The following is an 8,637-nucleotide window of genomic DNA, read 5'->3' as shown; positions in this document are numbered from 1 at the left end:
TGGTAATGAGTAAAATACTCTTCTTGAGCCAAAAAATACTGCATATACCCAACTGTCTTGATCCAAGCCGGCCGGTGTGGCCGAGCGGCTCTAGGCGCTATGGGACTTTTGCGAGTTCATGTACCCGGATAAATGATACCACACCTCATCAGTAGAAAACGTTTCATTAAGAATATCCTTTCCATTCTGTTGAACGAAATTTTTGAACCATTGACAATAATGCAGTCTCTTGCCATGATAACTATTTTCCAGTTCTTGCACGACTGTCGCTTTGTAGGGGAAAAATTATAATTTTTTCCTTACAGCTGTGTGGGTCGTTCTGACACTAACATCGATTTCCTGGGCGAGTTTTTTACTGACCTGTTCGGTCTCGTGGACATTTTATCGGAAATATCGAGAAGTTTATCCTCAGGGAAAACGCTAGGACAACCAATTCTCGGTGCATCTGTCACTGAACACGTACTTCGAAATTTGTTAATGAAATCTCGCACAGTATAGCGATGTGGGTGTGTTGTCTCTGGGAAAAATGAATCGAATGTTTGACGAGCTGAAACTGTGTATTTACCGCCAGCTTTGAACACTTGTTCGACTAAAAAAACACGTTATTCAATGGTTAGCATTGTAACAGCGACAAAAACGAAACAAAGGAACAAAGGAACTAAACTTAACGCTCACGTCAACACGTAACGAAACACACCAACGATACTACTGAGGCTGGCTGAGATAAACGAAACAGTGTAATGTTGGGAGAGTCCACTTGAAGGGAAGTAACCCAGGCAGGGGAACAATCATACGGCACTGCAGAGAGACTTTCTGAACATCCCCTATATTCAGCAAACTAAATAATATAACGGTACTGTCTTATCTCAATGAGGAACTCGAATGTTGTAGCTTTGGGCAGGAACATGCAATGTTCTATGGGTGAAGTTCAAAAAGATAGTTGACCATGCACAGGATAGATAAATACCCAGTAGAACAGTTCATGACTGAAGGGACGCTTCATGGTACACAGTCTCTATAAAGAAACTCCTAAGGAAACAGATGCTGTTGCATTATAGGTCTAAAACAAAGTATAGGACTTTTTGGTAGGAAAGATGCAGCATATTATCTTGGCTGGCGAGCGACTGTCAGATATAGAAGTAAGGTCAGATGTTTCTCGTGGAACTGTGTTAGGGTCCTTGCTGTTCATGTTTTATATTACTGACCTTGCAGACAATATTAATAATCACCTCAGACTTTTTGCAAACGATGCAGATCTTGATAGGATTTCAAAGTGAGGCAAAGATTGGCATCTTGCTTTGAATGTTCAAAATGTAAAATTGTGCACTTCATAAAACGGAAAAACGTAGTATCTTATGACTGAAAAAAGAGGCAACGGCCTTGCCACAGTGGATACACCAGTTCCCGTCAGATCACCTAAGTTAACTGCTCTCGGGCGTAGCCGGCACTTGGATGGGTGACCGTCAGAGCCGCCAATCGCTGTTGCCATATTTTCGGGGTGCACTCAGCCTCGTGATGCCAATTGAGGAGCTACTCGACCGAACAGTAGCGGCTCAGGCCAAAGAAAACCGTCATAACGACCGGGAGAGCGGTGCGCTGTCCACACGCTCCTCCTACCCGCATCCTCCACTAAGATGATACGGCAGGCGGATGGTCCCGATGGGCCACTTGTGGCCTTGAGAGGGAGTGCTTTTATATGACTGTAACATCGATGAGAAACTGTTGAAATCGGCCAAAACATACAAATACCTTTGTGTAACACTTTATGGGGATATGAAACTGAACGATCACATAAGCTCAGCCGTCAGTAAAGCAGGTAGTAGACTTCGATTTATTGGTAGAATACCAGGGATGTGCGATCAGTCTACAAAGGAGAATGCTTACAAATCACTCATGCGACCACTTCTCGAATATTGCTCAAGTGTGTGGGCTGTACCAAATTGGAGTAACAGGCGATATTGAACATACACAAGGTGCATTCAAGTTCTAAGGCCTCCGATTTTTTTTCTCCGGACTGGAAACAGATAGAAACATGCGCATTGTTTTAAAATGAGGCTGCGTTCATTGTCAATACGTCCCAGAGATGGCAGCACCGTACGGCAGATGGAATTTTACCGCCAGCGGCGAGAATGAGAACTGTTTTAAATACTTAAAATGGCGACGTTTTCCTTACTTGAACAGCGTGCAATCATTCGTTTTCTGAATTTGCGTGGTGTGAAACCAATTGAAATCCATCGACAGTTGAAGGAGACATGTGGTGATGGAGTTACGGATGTGTCGAAAGTGTGTTCGTGGGTGCAACAGTTTAATGAAGGCAGAACATCGTGTGACAACAAACCGAAACAACCTCGGGCTCGCACAAGCCGGTCTGACGACATGATCGAGAAAGTGGAGAGAATTGTTTTGGGTGATCGCCGAATGACTGTTGAACAGATCGCCTCCAGAGTTGGCATTTCTGTGGGTTCTGTGCACACAATCCTGCACGACGACCTGAAAATGCGAAAAGTGTCATCCAGGTGGGTGCCACGAATGCTGACGGACGACCACACGGCTGCCCGTGTGGCATGTTGCCGAGCAATGTTGACGCGCAACGACAGCACGAATGGGACTTTTCTTTTCGTCGGTTGTGACAATGGATGAGACGTGGATGCCATTTTTCAATCCAGAAACAAAGCACCAGACAGCTCAATTGAAGCACACAGATTCACCGCCACCAAAAAAATTTCGGGTAACCGCCAGTGTTGAAAAAATGATGGTGTCCATGTTCTGGGACAGTGAGGGCGTAATCCTTACCCATTGCGTTCCAAGGGGCACTACGGTAACAGGTGCATCCTACGAAAATGTGATGAAGAACAAATTCCTTCCTGCACTGCAACAATAACGTCCGGGAAGGGCTGCGCGTGTGCTATTTCACCGAGACAACGCACCCGCACATCGAGCTAACGTTACGCAACAGTTTCTTCGTGATAACAACTTTGAAGTGATTCCTCATGCTCCCTACTCACCTGACCTGGCTCCTGGTGACTTTTGGCTTTTTCCAACAATGGAAGACACTCTCCGTGGCCGCACGTTCACCAGCCGTGCTGCTATTGCCTCAACGATTTTCCAGTGGTCAAAACAGACTCCTAAAGAAGCCTTCGCCGCTGCCATGGAATCGTGGCGTCATCGTTGTGAAAAATGTGTACGTCTGCAGGGCGATTACGTCGAGAAGTAACGCCAGTTTCATCGATTTCGGGTGAGTAGTTAATTAGAAAAAAAATCGGAGGCCTTAGAACTTGAATGCACCTCGTAGATGATGAGACTAAGTTTTATGAATATTTTAGGATGACGCAGTACACCTTCTGTGAACTTTTAAAGAAACTAGAACCAAGGCTGTGTCCCGACCTTAAGCAGTCGGCGCACGGACCGTGCTGTCGAACATTACGTGGTGCTGAACGCTCAGGAACGATGCGACACGTGCCACGGTACGTGGGCCCCAACGTGGTATACGCGATCGCAACGCACTCCAGCGGCAGTTGTGGGATGTTTCTAGTTCGTAAATCACACTGTTTACTCAACAAGCGCGCGTAAAATTCCCCCTGAAACACACATTTCCTCCATTATTCATATCCTAGTCACGTCCCTCTATACGTAACATACACAAATAAAAACTTTAATGTTTTAAAGACAAAAAGAAAGTACCATGTCTAATCAATAAGGACACAGGCCCATGAAAGTTCCATTACAAACAGTGCGACACAAATTTGCAATATTTCTCCACATAAGATAAACACTATTTTATCTTTCCCACATTTTAGTAAAACCCTAAGGTCATTCTTTCTTGATCACTGTTCCGGCCCAGTAGCAGAATCTTTACAACGTGTAAATTACGAAACTCAAAAGAAAAAGGAACAAAATATCTTTATACAAATAGCGCAAGCTGTCCTGTAGATTAAGCCAATCGAACAAACTCACTCCTAGAAAAAAAGGTACATTAAACTAATAATAAAGTATCAGAACCTATTATATACGCGAATGTTAGGAAAAAAAAATATTTAGACTTGGCGTGACACAAACCATCATCAGACCGCATATCTTGTTAAGGATCATTCACGCTTCTCACTACACTAACGTGACAATGATTTGCAAATGATCATCTAACTTGTTGCCCCTTGCTAAATCTTTAATCGTAGCTGTGTTAATAACTGAAATTTAATTATTGCAAACTGTACCGAGAACAATGTGTTTTTGATGGATCCTCAGTGTGTCGCTACCTTCAAATGACATACTCCCATAATACGCAAGTTACAATAATCCTTTTGCCACGAACATGATGTCTCTCATTATTTTATTGCAACAAATCACGCATTTAACAACGGGTTTTCCAGTGATTCCCAATTTGCTGGTGCTCAGAAACGGCATATATACATATAGGCTTGAAATGAATGCCAATATGGCGCCTCACAACTCTGTACTGAATGGTACTGAAGGGAGACGGCGTGCGTGTGACGTAAGCGGCGTTGCGCCATACCATTGGTCATGCGGAAAGACTCCCGAGCGTGCTATTCCACGCTATGACGTCAGAAACTCGGCACGCTCAACGTTCGGATGCACGGCCCGTGTGCCTGCCGACGGCTTTACGTCGACGATATTCTACGCCCCGTTTTGTTGCCCATGATGGCAAGCCATACTGGGCCTGCATTTCAGCAAGATAATGCCCGCCCGCACACGGCGAGGGTTTCTACATCTGGTGTTCCACCCTTAGCCAGCAAGGTCGCATGGTGTCTGCCCAATTGAGAACGTTTGGAGCCCTCCAGTCAGCTCGGGATTTTGACGATCTAACGCGCCAGCTGGACAGAATTTGGCACGATATCTCTCGGGAGGACATCCAACAATTCTTTCAATTGACGCCAAGCCGTTTAACTGTTTGTATGAGGGCCAGCGGTTCACCAACGCGTTATTGACTTGCTCAGTTTGTGAAGCTCTTTCTCTTGAATTGGTTCAGTCCTTCTGCAATTGTAATTATTTGCTTGTTTGTACAAGTACGTCAAATCTGCTGATTTCCATCCCATTCCAATAATTTCTTCTTGGTGTGTCGTTTTCTTTTCGTTTTTCCTTATTTTGTGTTTGTCTTAGGGTATATTAAATTAAATAGTTTCCAAGATGCTACTCCAGGCGGGTGTAAAATCAATGTGCGCAACGAAAAATAATACACGCTAAAAGGAAGATCTGATCCTGTCTCACTACCCCCTAAAGCAGATCTTAGGATCTCTTAATGGACTTTAACATATAAACTAGAACCTAAACATAAATGAATGATTCAGGTAACTAATACTACGAAATGATAAACGTTGTTCCTCCTTATATACATATTGTAGATTAAAAAACCTTTATATTACAAAGTTTACATTTCCTAAGTACAATAACTAAACAATTGCCCAACTCTGACACCTTATTATGACCGTGCGATCTAATATCAATAACGCGAAATGACTGACATCATCTACGTACGAAACACTAGAAGACACTACTTTCAAAGATGATCTATGGTAGTGTGGAACCTCAGTGGAATAAACTAACGTGATCACAGCTGTTTAGCTTTTATAGCCCTAATAAGCCGAAGCAATTTGCGATATCACCGTACGTACTGCATCCGGTGCGTCGAAATGATGGTTCTCTTACTCGTCTACGACGATGGAAGAACTCCAGCCACAAAATAAACTCTTTCAAACACTAGGACGGCAGAAAGCGGTCCTCTCACTAATATACTCTAATGTCTTGAAACTGACGGAGTCAAAATTTTTCAATTTTTTCGATTTCTACGTTTATTAAAGGAAATAGAATGAAAAATCAAAAATCGGTTACTTCAAAAACCAGTTATTTTGGGCGGTTTTAACAGTTCGGTTAAAGTGGCATAAAGAAAAGAAAACCGGTTGTTTCATCTACAACCTTCATCCCTAATTTACAACTGAAGTTAAGCCCTGATTTCAACTGTTCAACAACTTGGTTGTATTACTACTACACTAGCGCATAACATTGTAAGTTCTCTGAGGCTGTTCACGGATAATGGATTTGTACAGTCTGGAAGTTAGAAAATCGTAGCACCTTGCAGGAAGACCCACTTACTATAAAGGGTCGATACATAGATTAGCGGTTGATCCTCAGCACAAACAAATGTGACGTAATGTACAAAAACAGGCAGAGGAAAGTGTTGCTGCATGATCACAAGACTGCCCAACAATCACTAACGCAGTCGCATACGTTAAATATCCGTGAGTATGTGAAGAGACGGACTAAAACACGAAACTAGTCGTAGGAACGGCAGAAGCATTACTTACGCAGTAATAAGATTTGAGGCTTAGCGTTGGGACATCAATTTTATAACGCAGTAGTACGCATTTCTGAAATAAAAACTCAAAAATTCACCTCTGAACGGTAGAAGTTGTTCTAGTTAAGTGCTAAAATCACAAATTAACAACGCGCATCCTCGGTAGTATAGTGGTCAGTATCCCCGCCTGTCACGCGGGAGACCGGGGTTCGATTCCCCGCCGGGGAGATGCGATTTTTATATCGCAAAACACGCACGAATCATGCAGATATAGCCCAGAAGAACATTAACTTGCTGATTAACGAGTACAGTTGCAGCACAATGTTAAATTTCTCCTTCTGCAGGAGTGTCTATCGAATTTTCTTCTCCACGACGGCCATCTTTATTCATGTTTTCTGTCATTTCTCGAAATTACTTCGGGTAAATACAGGGAGGATTCATAATTTAACGCCACGGCCGACTATCTGTCCCCCTTGTTAAACTAGACGTGTATGTAAGTGCCTGAATGTAGGAATTATACTACTATACTTGTTCTTAAATGGTAATACTACTACATGTCTCATATCCTTGTATTAAAAGTGATCCACGGTTAGAGAAAACTATTAGTACTACTACTACTACTACTACATTTATTATCTCTCAAACTCTCTCAAACAGAATTGTGTGGTCCTTTTCGTCACCAGTGAAACTTTTATTTGCTCTGTTGGTCATTGTATTGTTGGCGATTCCTCATAGCTCGCCAGCAATTGATAACCGACCTGCAGACAAGGTAGAAATATTGTTGGGCAGCCCTCTTTCTCAAGTAAAGGGGTGTGAAGTTTGGATGGCGTAACCTCTTGCTGTTATTTTGTGTTCTAATGATCAGAATTTGCTTTTCAACTAAACATCATTTCTTTTTTAAGGGTTAATTAGTGTTTTCAATTATTTTCACTGTTACTATGGCTTGCAGCCCTCATTCACACGGGTCAATGTATGGTCCAGTTTTTCCGCATTTTCTGAGGAAAACGTTAGAAGAAGACGAAAGCGACTGAAACGATAACGAAGGTGAAAATGACCATATTACACTTAAATTAGTGAACATCAAACTGCTGTCCCCTCATGTCAGCGAGAAAATGACCGATTGGTATTGAACCTTCTGCAGTCGTCCAGTTTGACAAACCCATAATTCAGTGCTGTGTAAAGTGTGTGGAGAGAACTTGAGTAAATACTGAACATTTGTGAATCATTCTGTATCATTTCCTATGTGAAGTTCATTACATGCTGCTAATTTTTCACACCCTATACGAGGTGTCCGGAATTTCGCGTCGCAAATTTCTAGGTCTTGTAGAGGGGAGTGAGTACATACTATTTTGAATAGGAATCCAAGTTCGGAATCTTCCTGTTCTGTTCTACTGCCATCCATTTTTGGTTGAGGAACTTACCTCAGCGTGACTCAGTAGAATTACTACGTAAAAATTCCAAAGGAAACATTACGAAACACTCATTTATCACTTAGTCACATTTGTTTATATTAACATTTAAACATTACATTCCGTAAGTACAGTATGCTGGTTTCTTTTTTGTTTTAGAATAATGAAACATAATGTTTAAGCGTTAATGCAAAGAAATTTGCTTAAGTGATAAATGGATGCTTCGCTACGTTTCCTTTCGAACTGTTACCTTATAATTGTACTGCATCACGCCTAATTCAATTCCTCAAGCAAAAGTGGATCAGTTAAACATCATAACTGAAACCGTCATAGTCCGGACGTGGGTTCCCTTTTCAGAATATTAAGTACTCACTCCCCTCTACAAATCTAGAAGTTTGTAACAGGAACTTCCGAACACCTTGTATAATCACCTTACTCACAGTTGCCATAAATATTGGTACTAAAAGCGGGACAACATCCACAGAAATGCAGTCATAAGTGATGACGGGCTTCAAACGCCGGGAAACATTAACCTATGTGTCACTAATAGGCATCATGCTAAAATATACTTCAAAAGACCAAAGTGTAGCATAAGTAAATTTACATATTTTCCTTGAGTGCTTCCTCTGTGCTTCTGAGAGTCAAAATGATGACTTAAGTCACTTCCCACCAGACTCAACTGAAAAATAACAGGGACAAAATTTGCTGAATGCTTTCCCATCTGTGTCGCCTCTTTTTATGAAAGGCTATATTTCGGTGTATTTGTTACTGAAAGATCACTTACGTTTCGCTTTTGGCATCACAAAACAATGAGAGCTCACACACTATAGTAATAATAGTACACAGAGCCACTGCAACGTTGAACGAATTTATTGGAACTCATGTTACTCAACAATATGAACAACTGAATAATGGTTATCG

At 41.9% G+C, this 8,637-nt stretch overlaps 1 non-coding gene across 1 annotated transcript; it reads left to right on the top strand.

The window, feature by feature from the left end:
• Positions 1 to 6,463: 6,463 nt before the first annotated feature.
• Positions 6,464 to 6,535, top strand: Trnad-guc (transfer RNA aspartic acid (anticodon GUC)). Its single transcript has one exon. It is a non-coding gene; the product is annotated as a tRNA-Asp (tRNA).
• Positions 6,536 to 8,637: the final 2,102 nt, after the last annotated feature.

Source organism: Schistocerca cancellata, chromosome 11 (genome assembly GCF_023864275.1).
Source record: "Schistocerca cancellata isolate TAMUIC-IGC-003103 chromosome 11, iqSchCanc2.1, whole genome shotgun sequence".
NCBI lineage: Eukaryota > Metazoa > Arthropoda > Insecta > Orthoptera > Acrididae > Schistocerca > Schistocerca cancellata.
The sequence above is the reverse complement of the archived record's forward strand: the minus strand, read 5'-3'. Positions and strand labels throughout refer to the sequence as shown.